This window comes from Aythya marila (genome assembly GCF_965140915.1).
Source record: "Aythya marila genome assembly, chromosome: 6".
NCBI lineage: Eukaryota > Metazoa > Chordata > Aves > Anseriformes > Anatidae > Aythya > Aythya marila.
Window position 1 is genome coordinate 37244131 of NC_139047.1, and position 13650 is coordinate 37257780.

General features: G+C 45.0%; 1 protein-coding gene across 1 annotated transcript in view; it reads left to right on the plus strand.

The window, feature by feature from the left end:
* Positions 1 to 8801, plus strand: part of KIF5C (kinesin family member 5C) — a 68335-nt gene extending 59534 nt beyond the window's left edge. Inside the window, exon 26 of the mRNA XM_082763463.1 lies at positions 5098 to 8801. The gene's annotated coding sequence lies outside the window, so the exon portion shown is untranslated. The remainder of the gene's footprint in view (positions 1 to 5097) is intronic.
* The last annotated feature ends 4849 nt before the right edge of the window (positions 8802 to 13650 follow it).

A 13650-nucleotide genomic window follows, 5' to 3' on the forward strand; every position in this document is an offset into this window, starting at 1 on the left:
TCTGACATGATGACGTTATCCTTGTTTTGATATTCCTTAAGGATAAAGACTTCTAGTAACTCACCCTGTACTAGGAACTAGCTCCATGTAGCTGAAAAGTTACCAGCCACCCCTGTGCCTGTGCAGGAGCTGCCTGTGAACGAATAAGGATTTTTTTTTCCTGGGCATAGCCCAAAATGGAAAGCACTAGAAGCTGAAAACATCGTGCTTTAGGGTGAGATACTACTTGAGCGATGGATCCACATGGTAAACGTGCTTCTTCACAAGCATTTAACTTTTTCCTTCAGCCCATCGAGCACAGGGGCAGCCCCCAGCCCCAGCTCTCTCCCTCCGTGCCCCTGAGCAGCCGTAATCAGCCGCCTGGGGGGCACGGAGCCCTGCAGCCCAGAGCAGGGGAAAAGCAGCCTTAAGTGGCAGCAGCACTGAACTCTCCAAACTTGAGTGTCAGAATTTGGCAAACTTTACTTTTACTTCTTTTGCTTTGTACTCAGGTCTCTTAGCTAAAAATATAAATATTTTGCTTTAGTGCAAGGGCTTGAGGGTTTCTGGGTCTTCTCCTAAGCAAAAATCTTGTCCAGGAAAGCAGATCTGCATGTTCCCATGTGACTGCTTCATGTACTCAGCCTCCCATTAGATGCTCATCATTTCTGAGATATTTTACATCTGTAATTATTTTAGTTGATAACTTTGTTACAGGCATATTAAGAGGTGGATGGCAGTGAGTGGCTGTGAGAAGCAGCCAACGGATTGCTAGAAAGTCTTTCCAAGTCTGGCTTTTTTCTACTCCAGAGGATTAATTCTGTCTTACGACTCTTTTCTGATAATACGTGGTTTCCTTTAGGCATCTGGCATTCTTGGGTGTGTTTTTCTTTTTTTTTTTTTTTTCTTCTTTTTTTCTTTTTTTGAGAATGCTTCGTGTCATGCATGCATGCAAACCATCCATCACATCAGTCAAGCTTTTATTGTGTTGTGTGGATTGTTTCTGTTCATTGTGTTTTCTGTGAGCCCTGTAGCTGCAAGCAACATATTTTTGCTGTGGATGAATTAGGGCAAGTCTTTGCTGAGTGCTTCAGTGCATTAGTTGATTTTGAGCTGAAATTTGCTTTTCCGTCTCACAGGAATGTTAGCCCTTATCTACTTCTCTGCATTCCCATGAATGAGCAAAGGGAAAAGAGTGTGATAAAGGGGTCTATAAACTATTTCCAGCCATACATAATAACTGCTCTGCGGGGGAAAAAAGCTGCTACCTGCCTAAGCCGGGCAGGGCTTTAATATACCGGCTGCTGCGGAATGAAAACTGGCAGGCTGGAGTGGGCCACACACTAGGGGTAGGCACACGTCAAGCAAATAGCTGTAGATTAATAAAAGTCATTAACAAAGCAAATACACGTAAAACTAGTTGGGCATATAATAAGATAGGACTTTAGATGGTAATAAAGACCAGTCAGAGTCTCTCTTTCAAACGTTTAGATGCTGAGCCTTATATTTGAGGTTGGCGGAGGAGATTCAGGCTGCTCTTGGAGCACGTCACTGAGTAGCTCGTGGACAATGGGGGAGGAGAAAAAGAATAGGGAAAGTCTTAGAAGAAGCTGGCTAAACTTAGGGATTTATGGTTTCTGAAAAAATAGGGAGAAGAAGATCTGCAAACCAAATGGAAATCCTGCAGATTGGAATGAAGCCAGTTAAAACGTGTGTGTGTTTCTTAGCTGATAGTAATGCTCCTTTCTGGCTTTTATCAGACTGAAACTCCTTGCTGCTCAAGATTCAGTCTAACACTTAGCTGTACAATGTCATATATACTGTAAATAAGACAACAATTGGACATGTCATGCTGCCATTGCTTCTTCAGAGAACTGTATTTCTTAGGCTTTATTTTTACTTTTTTTTTTAACCCAGTTAAGGTCTAGATTTTTTTTTTTTTTTTTTTTTTTTTTGCACAAATGTAGAAGGATCTCTTGAAGATACAGTGAATTAAGGCTGATTAAAAAAGGTCAGTTCTCATTGGCTTTGGTCCTTTGATTAAAAACATTGTTGGCAAATTGCAAGTATTTGTCTGCCAAATGATTTGAGGAGTATTATAGTAAGCTGGGTTCTCTAAGCCTGTCGGATGAAAGCCTGGGGACCTAAGTTAAGAGTATTAGTAAAGGTGTTACTTCTGCAGGGAACATTTTATAAGAGTTATTTTCATAACATTGTTGGCAGTCCCACCATATGACCCGTGCTCTTGAAGAGCACAGTTCTACCCAGGTAGGTGTAGCACAGAGCTTTCTTTTCTATTCCTTTAGCAGCAGTGAAATAAAAATGGCTTTTCTAGATAAATGTTTGCTGTCAAGCCACGTGGCCTATCTCTGGAATGAAAATTTCATATCAGGACGAGGGGAAATTTGTCTTAGGCTCATTCATCATTCGCAGTAAAGATAATAACCACTTATTGCTGCTGGAGTGGTCAGTGATTAGGAGTTATTAACCAGAGCAGACGACCCCATCAATGACAGCCAGCAGTGCTTTGGCTGTTTGTACAAAGTTTGCTGGTAAAGTTTGTTCTGCAGAGCTGGGCAAGCCTCTGAGGCTGGTCAGGGCCAAGTTCAGCCTGGTTTGGGCCACATTGCCTGGTGCTGATGAGCGTTGTGTAAGGAGGTGATTTCTACCCCCAGAAGTTTAGCGTTTGGATAACAGCAGATGGGAGAGAAAGAAACGTGGGTGTTAATAAAATGTCAGAAATTGCAAATTGCTGGTAGCTGGCTTAAACAGAAGACTCGGTGGGCCAAGGAACGGCTCTCTGAGGTAATTCCTTTTGCTGTCTGAATTGCAGACGTTTTCAGAAATACGGCTGCAATGAACTTGTTACCTGGGGCACACCTCAAAGCTAGATCTGATGGAATTAGGAGAAAGGGAGTTTGCATTGGCGTGGCGAGAAGGTAATGGCTGCAGTAGGAGTCCTGACGGGGTGCAGTGCATTTCTGACCCCTGCCAGGCAGTGGTCATCAGCTGCCTCCACAGGATGCCCGTGCCAGTGTTTGGCTACCCTCAAATAAAGAAATTCTTCCCCATGTCCACTCTGAGCCTCCCCTGGCACAGCTCTGTGCTGTTCCTGCCATCAGTCCCCAGGGAGCAGAGCCTGGCACCTGCCACTGCAATTCCCTCCTCCAGGGGGTCAACAGCACCTCCCAGCTCGGTGTCACTGGCAAACTTTATTCTGTTTTAATAAAAAATAGCTGAAATACATTCTCCAGTTTCTGAATTCTGTGGGGAGTAGTATATTGAAAAGCCTTGAGAGCACAATACTCCCCATTTGGGAAGAGCTGCAAGTCTGATCGTGTGGAAAGCTGCTTTGGTTTCTGTGCTGGTCAACTACAGAGCTTAGTTCTATACTGTTGTATTTAAAACTATATTTAGGAGTAGTTTCTAAGTGCAACTAAATACAGTGCAGGCTTCGAAGAGGTTAATATATATTTTTTCAAAGAGTATGTATTCTTACGTACATACATGTACATGGTGATGTTTTCCATGTGGCAAAGGGAGAGGCGAGCCATGGTGCTGCTGCACTTCTGCAGCCCGTGGCTTGGTCAGGATTTTCTCCAGGTGGAGCAGAGATCATCTTTAGGTCTGCTTTGATTACATCATGGACCTAACGTGGCCCAGGCCAGGTAGGGCCAAGGTGCATGGGAAGGATATGCAGTAAATGGCTGAGCAGCAGGCCAAAGGGTAATGCTGATACCGATGATACTGACCTGCAGATCTTCATCCACCCCCGAGCACACTGGTGGGTGAGCACTGGGGGTGCTCAGGTGCGCCGTGCCGCCTGTCCTGCCCTTCTCATATTTGCTCAGACTCAACCAATGCCTCATTTTGAAAGCGAAGAGACAAAGTGAAATGAAGATATGCCAACAATTGCAGTAATGCTCAGTCATCGCTCGCTGGAATTATTAAAGTGACTTGTAGGGGATTGGAATTTGTGAAACACGCTGTGCAAACAGGCTCTTGACTAAATGGCTTCCCTTATCCTGAAGTCTCTGGTATGTTCCCAGCACCTCCCCGTCCTTGAGCAAGATGAATAACTATATTTAATCTGGCCAGACCACAGATTAATCTAGGCAATAAGAGGCATGAATTAATAACCAGCCTGGTTTCCTTGAAGATGTTAACAAGGATGACAACTAGGAGGAACTACAATTGCCACTGCTAAATCGGGGTAAATTTAAAAAAAACAGCGAGGAGATGATTCTTTATAATACTTTGATCTTTAATACCAAAAGGTTTTGTTCTAAATTATCATACAAGAAAACGTTTAATTAAGTAAAACATTGCTTTTGTAAGACTGATTTTATACTAGCTATTTTAAAAAAAGAAGTGACAGGCACATTCAGTTACTCATCTGTTGCTTTCCATATGGCTAATGGGAACTGCATAGCAATTTGAAATGCAACAGTTTTTAAAAGTCTGTGTTTCAAATTACTTATTTAATATTATTATTCATTCAAATGCCTACCAGGATATATGCAAATAATATAGATATCAGGAAAGTACTTTTCTGCCAGGAGACCTGTGCAGCTGAAGGATTTTTCTGGATTTGTCATTTCTTTTTGTTCCTTTCATTTTATAATATGTTTGCAAGCTCGATTGCAGTTACATTCGTTACTTGTTAATTAAGATATGCACACATCTGTTCTTCAGCACGTCCAGGTGACTAGCAGTAGAGAGGAAAATCCCATTAAAAGAACAAAGAGATAAAGGGGAGGGGGGAGAAGTCAGACCTTTAGCTCGTGTTTGAGGATGTATTTAGACAAGCCATGAATGCCGTGTTACTGGTGGCAAAAGAATGAATTTCATCAAGATAATGGTTTCATTATGACTCTGCCAATTTGTGGGCTGGAAACTTTAAAATTAGACCTGACAAAAATTCCCCTCCGAGGCTGAGTGAGCTCATGTCATGAGTTATTAAAACTGTGCTTCCCCTTGCTGTTGTCGTGGCTGTTTGTGTGCCGCGCGTCGGGTTTCCGTGCAGCGTAGGTATCAATTATTTGCCGTGTTGCGTATCTGCCTTCTCATCTAAAACCTCCACTAATTATCGTTACCTTTCTTGCTCTCTTTTGACAGGTCAGTTCCACTTAGCATGTTAAGGACTGTCATTAAGTCACTAGTTTCTTTTTTCCCTCCTCTTCAACCCGATCCACGTCCCGTTCATCCTGCGCTTCCTACAGCCATCTGCGATGCACCGGTCCTAGGTATTTTTGAGCTTCGTAGGATCTCCACGTGTACAGAAGTGTTCGGCTCAACTCTTCTACAGATACTTGTACAATGTATTTAACATAACCATCTAAGTAAGGATAGGAAGTCTGCCACTCAGAATCGCTCACTGACTGCGTTAGACCCCTTGGCGCTGGTTAGGTTGGGGCCTCTCCACTCAGATCGATGCTTCTCGAAGTCCTCTCTTGCATCAGTAAATCCCAACTCCTGGCATCAAAGAATTAATTATTCAGTGACCAAGTGCCATCAAAGGCAGGTGATTGTGCTCAGTCATGACTGATTTACTGTATAATATACATATTATTTTATATTTTTAGGGGATGAAAATGTGCTGCTATATGGTTTAATTTTACTGCTTACATTTTTGGAAGTAAATTTCCCCAAAGAACCATTTGTAATATCCTGATAAAAAAAAATCTTTGGACTGTACAAAATAACCTTTATTGCAGTACCTGGTAAAGATCAAACGGGATGCAGAGAAATCTGTTAGTATAGGTCTAGGTTTTTGAAGTGTGGTAGTGACATGAATATATCTGTGTGACCTATCTTAAATTTGAGATCTGATCTGCTTGTAGTTCTCCCTACGGTGGTGGGTTTTCCTGGAGTGTGATGGCTAGCCATGTGTTCGTAAGCGTTGTTCTCTCTGAGATTTTGAAAGCTTTCAGAATGCTGCAGAAGCCTTGTCTCGGGAAAGCCGACAAGCATCCCCCGCTCCCCTTCCCACATGCCTTCGGCAAGCCCCGATCTGCTCACACCGGAATTCAGAGGCGGCAGCGAGCAGCCCCCTGCCGGAACAGACGCTACCTTAAAGAAACAAAAAATCCCCTCAAAGCCCCAGGCCCTGCCTTAGAAAAGAATATTATACAGAGAGGGTCCAAAAGGAGGTGAGGGTTACGTACTCAAGCTGTCCTTTGCAGACCAAATTTGGGAGTTGGATGTGTTAGGAGATGAAGAGCGTATTGCAAGGGGAGGAGAATGTATTTCCTGCTCGTGTATTGCCTCGTTGCAACGTGCAAGCCATCCTACAGATAGGACACCAGTGCTCACCGAGCTAAGGATGAGACCACCTGCCTTCCCTGGACCTCTCCGGTGCCAGACGGAAAGTTTCCACCTTTTCAGCAAGGGGGCACTGGAATCCTTCTGGGAAAGCTCAGCCAGCAGGTAGAAGCTATTGCTTCTCCTCCGTGCCTACTGCTTCTGCCACACACATATCCTCATCCTTCAAATGCACGGTAGCCAACCCGAGCTCTTAAGGAAGCGTGGCTTTTAGGAAGGTTACAGCCGAGCATAGCCCTCTAGTCTTCTTTTGCAGACGTTTGCTCTTACTTAATTTGAGACTTATATATATTTTTTTTAATTTCTGAATGTGTTCACGTTATTAGACATAAAACTATTTAGGTAATGTAGAGCCTTTTTGAAAGATTGTGAATTGACTTTAGTTTTTTTTTTTTTCTACTGAAGTTATTTAGGTTCTTGCAAAGTAAGTTGGACTTAATTTAACTTTTTTTTTTTTAATGTTGCACTATGTCGGGGAGCATTTTGCTAAAATATTTAATGAAGTTGCAAATTTGCATGTATTTAATTTATTTTGTATTTTTCAAAGTTTTATATTTTCTTTATGTGCATGTGCACTGCCAGGAAAATGAACTGTGAACTTGCCATATGCAATCTTTAATAAAATGACTAATTCAGAGCTACTCTGTGCTATCTTATCAGCTCTTCAGAGCTGAAATTTCTACTATGAACTCATTATCCTCTTGTTTTGGTTCTAAAGCAGTTGTCTTAAGAAAAAAAAAAAAAAAAGAATACCAAATTCTTAATTTCTGTCAAAGATTTTGTATTGTAGTATAGCTTCTGCTCTGTCTTGACTTCAGAGTTTATGAAGGAATTGCATTTAAATGCAGCATTAGCTTAAAAAATTTCATAAGTTCCTCGCACCATCATCATTAGTTACATGTGACAGTTTAGACAGCTTTCTTCAGCTTGAGGAATAAGTTAGCTTTGACATCTCTTAATTGCGCTAGTGCTGATCAGCCAGTCAGTTCACCTAGCTAAAATAAAGCGAGTTTCTCCAAGTTAACTTCTGCATCAAGGCTGTAAGAGGACTTTCTAAAACTGAAATGACAACAAGATGCATTAGGTTAAATCCTCAAAAAGAAATACCTAAGATACTTACTCAATTGGAAAATATTACATCGGTCAATTGAACTTATTTTGCTTCTGGATTCTTGTTTTGTACGCCTATTTTAATTAGGCAATTTAAGTTTGTATTGCTTACTGTATATTCAACTTTTGTACCATTTTTAAGTCTTACACATTTTATACATAGAAATGAAAACCACACATCTGCTCTGCAGAGATCAAACCCTGTCTTTTGCTATATCCACTACCTGATGCTATCTTTCTTTGCTCTTTGAATGTTGTGTTATATTTATTCTTAGGCTAATTTTAAAGTTGTGATTTATATAGCGCAAATTAAATTTGTTGTGCATGGGACAAATTTTGGTGGAGACACTGTTCACAAATGGAAAACGTACTTCAGAAGAAACTAAAATGCATATTGTTCTTTTTGCTAGTAATAAAAAAACATTTCCTGCTCACCTGAGCTTCTCTTAATGATATGTTCAGATATCTTGTGTTTGTCCTTGAATTCATGTTTCATTGACTTGTTTTCTCAAAAGCAAGGAAAGTTAAACCTGGGAAGATCTTGGCTGACACATTTTAAGTTTGTATTTTACTCAGCAAGGGTGAAATTAGATTATCCTGAAAATATTGAAAGTGTTGTTTTTTGTTTTTTTTTAATAAGTCAAAAAAATGGTGATTTCTGCCAACAGACTTTATGAGTAACTTTTAAATATAATTTTAGAAAGCCATATGGATTAAAGTACACATTTGCCTGAAATTTTGATAAATAAGGATTGGAGGTGAAATAAATAATTTTAACATTGTTTCATTTGGGTAAAAGGATATTTAAACCTCATGGAGGTCCTAAAGGAAGAGGCCTAATCAACTTTCCATTACTAGAGGAGGAAGTCCCTGTGTAAACACGATGGCAATGTATCAGCTGGATATTAAAGGAATTAAAAACTAAATGGGCAGGATAATCTGATTCTACCCTTGCTTTGATTTTCGTCTTTGCTGTGCCTGTATGAACTGAAGTGCACTGGACGAGGTCTGCTGTCCTGGACGAACACCGCTGCACGCCTTCGTCTCTCGCTCTCACAATCTTGTCCATTCGAACCACGTTTCGTGGTGGGAGAACCGCAGGGGTTGAGGCATTCTGTAGAATTATACATGTCTAGTTTGTAAAGTGTGTAACGTGTACTGCAGATGTGTATTCTCTGGGCTCTATGTATCTTTACAGTAGTGTTCATTTTAGGAAAAAATAAAGTGTGGACACGTTTTGCTGGTAACAAGGGGAAATTTTTTTGCCATTGCATCAAGCAATGCTGAAATGTATTAAACTCTTGGTAGCAGATCTGAACCCTTCTTCCCCCATCCCATGGAGATAAGTATTTTATCTTCGTTCTAAAATTCTATCAGAAATGGATGGATACACTGGCAGACTGCATGATGTATCATTTGAAAACCGTTACAGTGGAAAAATAAAACTGAACTAAACTTTGCAGTGTGCGTGTCGTGTGACAGTACCTACAGCAGCTCTCCCCGCCTGGCAGCTCAACGGGGCCACACGTTGAGGATGCTGGCAGGATTTTAGCCTTTCCTCTAAGTGAAATGGGAGGGAAATGAACACAGGATATTATTTTTATTTTTTTATAATTGTGTCTTTTCTACGACGTCTCTGTGGAAGTCTTCTTCCTATTCTTTTTCAGTAGCCTGCAGGGTGACAGGGTGACTCTTCCACTTACCCTTTGCATACATTTCCATTTTTATAGAAACATTACGCACACTTTATATACAGTGTAAGGGAGTTAAAAGTTCCTGCCTGCTTGTCACCTCCCTGAAGTTATGCTTGGGAGCTTCATAAACTGCTTATTTTCTCAATTACCTCCTTTTCCACTCAGCAATGCAAATGTGCGGCAATCCAGAATGTCTGCTGAAAGGGATTGTGCTGCGTTTGTTGGTGAATAGGTTTCTAATGAGGATGATGTGGATTTGTACCATTATTTACGTCTGCTCATGCTGCTTCTGCTCAGGGTCTGTGAGGAGTACAAGGAGGCCGTGTCGGCCAAATGCTGATCACCAAGAGCAAGGCAAATACCACCGAGCAGCGATGTGTTTATAAAAGCAGTAATTAAATAGATTAGTATGTAATTGTGCTGATCAACCCAGGGTGCTGAATAGGGACAGAGCAGCGTCATAGCTGATGTAGAAATCAGCCTGCTACAATTTGGAGCGCCACAGTCAATTATTTATGGGTCAAAATGACTTTATGGACATAAAACTTTTATTGTGAAGGCCGAATACTGCCTCCTCATGCTGGCTGAGGTACTGGACATGGGCTGAGGAGTGATGGCTCTGTCAGGGAGGAAGATGAGGAGGAGGAGGAAGAGGCTGTCCAGGTCAGACAAAGTTTGTGCTGCGGTGAGCAGGAAGATGAAAGCAAACACCGCAGCACCCGTGAGTCAAAGTGATCTTTGTGAGATCTGTAGAGATAAAGCCTGTGCCTGGGGGGTGAATTCAACCACAGGGCAGCGTGCGAGCGGATCCCTGCACTTTCCTCATCAGAATGCTGTATGGCCCCGGTTAATTAACCCTCAACCAAAACAACGTGAACTGCCGTGTCCATTTCCAACAGTCAGCCTGCGCAGGAGTACAGGGAAAAGTAAAAGGGGGTTGAAACCCTAGAAAAAGCGAGTGGAAACCCATAAAAGTCCATTTTTGCCCAACTGCGCACGCTGTCTCGGAGCACCACAGCTCCGTGAGGGCCGCCCCGGGGCGGGCGCGGGGGTGTCCGAGGCGCTGCCTCTCCGCCCCGGCCCCACCTCCGTGAGGGCAGCCCGCCTCCTGCCCGGCCTCCACCGGCACCAGCACCGGCACGGAGGTGGCTGGAGAGCGGGTGAGTGCCCCGGGACGGCTGCTGGTGGCGGTGGTGGCGGGGGAGAAGGGGAAGGAGCCCGGCAGAGAGCGGCGCGGACCGGGCGCGGAGCCCCCTGAGGGCGGCGGGCTGAGGGCTGAGGCGCGGCCGGGGGGCAGCCGGCTTTGGCTCCCCGTGAGGGCAAGAAATGCTTCAGGCTGCCCCTAGGAGTTCAAAGCAGGGTGAAATGAGCCCGCTCCGTGTGGGCAGGTGGCTGTGGAGGCTGTCATGGGGCGTGCTTGGTGCTTACAGAGGGGTGTTGGTGAGTTTCTGTGCGGGCACCACCAGCTCGGGGTGGCACCACACGCGCCAGACCTGTGGGTGCTTTGGGCAGCTCGGTGCCCAGAGCCAGGTGAACACGGTTTGTGGAGATAGAGCGGGTGTGTGAGGCTCGTCTGGTTCATTCCTGAGGGAATGAACCGTCAGGAAAATCTGCCCCTACGGCTCCCCAGCCGTCAGGGGTAACGCGGGCAGAGCCCGGCACCGTGCGGGGATCGGGGAGATTGTGCGCTGCAGCCTCCTTCCTAACGCCGTACTGGTGATCCCAGGTGCTCAGGGAGTGAGTCAAGTCTCCCTCCCTCCATAAACATGTTTTTGTTTAAAATAAGCAAATGTTAAGTGCTGAGATTGCTGTTTCGCGGGCTGGGTTCGAGCCGCTAAGGTTAGAGTTTCCAGCCTCCCTGCTTAACTAAGAAATGAGCTTCCCGTCTGAGCGCTGCCTCTCCTCAGCGAGATTTTAGGAAAAGCCCAAAAAAAACACACCATAAAGTTTACGATGACGGAGAACAAAGTCCTCCCTCGCCTCCGAGAGCGGGCGCAGCAGGCAGGCGAAGGAGAGCGGGGAAAGCCGCGTCCTCCCCTCAGCATGGACCTGCAGGTGGATGCCAGAAGTCATTGCTGACGGCCACGCCGTGGGGTGGACGAAGGCAGTTGTCCTGTTTGTTACAAATGATTCATGGATCTCTGCTCTTTTGCTCTTCCAGGCGATCCACAATTACCGCAGCTAGCCGTGCTGCTGGTGAGACTTTCCCCCTTCCTGTCACGCATTGCTTGCTGTAAGTCAATTAGCGTTCCCCAGCGTGGTAATTGCAGCATTCTCTTCGCAGCCGGTCGCGTCCTGTAAACCACATCCCTTGCAGAGGGGTAATCGTGGGCCTTTTGCCTGAACCGGATTTTGTCAGGGCTGGATCTCCAGCACTTGACATTCGGCGTTCTGGCTGTGTGCTATCGACTGTCAGGAGTCCAGTAAATCCCGTAAGCAGCTTATGTAGGCTGGATCCCGGGTGTTGATCCTCGAAGCAGCGGTGCTGCATCCCACCCCCGGCTGGCAGCGGATGCTGGACGCGTTATCTGGCAGCAGGGAGCTGCGGTCTGGCTGCTGGGGCGGCGCGGGGTTGGCAAGAGCACGGTGCTGCAGGGGAAAGAAGCTGCCTTACAAGAACGGGCGCCTTTTCCTGCACCCCTGGGAACTCCAGAGCAGAGACAGCCACATCTTGCTAACTGGTGGCCTGATACACACCAGCCGGGCTGTTTATGAAGAGCTTTTCCTGCCTTGTTCGCCGTTTGCCCAGGCTTCAGCTGGGGGAGAAGAGGTGGGGAATGTCTCCTCCTCCTGCCCTGTCGATGCTGATGATGAAAGTTGTGTCGGTTCTGTAGGAGAGCCCTGTGGGAGACCAGGAGCTGCTTAAGTTGCAGTGTAGAAGCCACCAAGGCTGGTGTGTGAGTAGTGCGATGCATCCTGCAATAAAGAACTCGGTAACAGAGGTGAGAGAGAGAATGACAGCACCTGGCGTGTCAAGGAAGGGATGCTTCATAGCTCTCAAGGAGAGCAAGGAATTTGAAGAGTGAAAAGTTTTCTGGAGTTGTCTTTTCTCAGACACAGAAATAATCCCACCTCCCCCTGCCTTACCAGATTGAGGCGTTCTTTAGAACAAAATTCTTAAAACAAATTTAGCTCATAAATTCGGATAGTTTAGAATTTTTCCCGCTTTTTTATGTTGAAGTCTAAATTCCTCAGTATTTTCTTCGCTTCCTTCACATCCATAACCTGAGCTCCGTGGATTCAAAGGGGAGCCGTGCGTCGTGTGTGTGACTTAGGGGACTCCTGGGCATTGCTGGCAATTAGCTTCCTGTTAATTTCTGTGAGATTCGTTGGGATGTGAGACTTCATGGCCCAGACAGCAGCCATCTGATGGCAGGGCTGGATATTCTGGACGAGGATCCTGAAGCAGAGGCTCGGTGTCCCTGCTGGCAGGCGCTGCTTTTTTGGCAGAGCACGAGGGCTGCAGCCCCCGTTGGCTTTGCAGTGGCGCCGCGCCAACAAAGCTGGAGCTGGAGTTCTTGCCCGGAGCTTGGGGCTTTTTGATGTTTGAGCTGCAGGCTTTGGAGGGGAACCAAAGCAGGGGAAAATGACATTCATTCGGTGGGGGTTTTTGTCTAGATTTGGCTTTGATATTTAAATAAATCTAGACTGCGCTGTGCAGCCTGTGAAATAATTGAACAAATCCCGTTGTTAATATCACTTCACCAACCTGGAAGTGGGACAGCAGAGGATTAGTGTATGGGTGCTTTTGTTAAAAGAACCAGGTTTTAGCTATGTACTAACTTGCTGAACGGTTCTAGATCAGTCATTTATCTTCTTCTGCCTATTTCTTGTCTCATTAGTATGAATAACGACAGCTTTTCCGTCTCCCTGACTTGCTGCGAAGATCAGTCAGTTATTTCTGAAGAGCTGTCAATGCTAACAGCGGGGCAGCGTGCACCAAGCGACAGCATTTCAGCCAAGAACTCAACCACGCTGAGCCTGCCCACGTTTCTGTAACACGTAGCAGTGCTGCCACTCCCTCGGTGTGCGCTGGGACCTCGGCAGCGGGGATGCTCCGTCCTGCAGCAGGTATCTGCTGGCAAGGAGTCTTCCTCCTTCATTTGGTGAAGCAGGGCTGCTGTGTTCCAGTAAGCAAAGTTGGAGGAGATGCTTGAGTTATCAGGTGTATGACCAGATTGAACTTATTGCTCAGAATTTGACAGTCCAGTTGTTTTCTCTCATTTTTTTTTTGGTTTTGTTCCTAAACCAGCGTCTGTGTTTTCTTGGCTGTGTCAGTCAGAGTGGCCTCATGCCTCTGTCACTGAGTTGCCTAAAAACGTTGTGCTGCTGGTCCCAAAAGATAGAGGAGCTGAGCCTGAAATCCTTGGACCTGTTTTGGGTTATAGAGACTGAAAATGAACAGCAGCTGTAGGAGCACTGCTCGGTTTGCATCTGTGCATTTGCCCCAGGCGGAACCACGAGATATTGTGATTTCTGTCTGTTACTCAAAGGCAAACAAACAAACAAAAAATCCCTAAAAACTCGCTGACTTCAGTGGTCT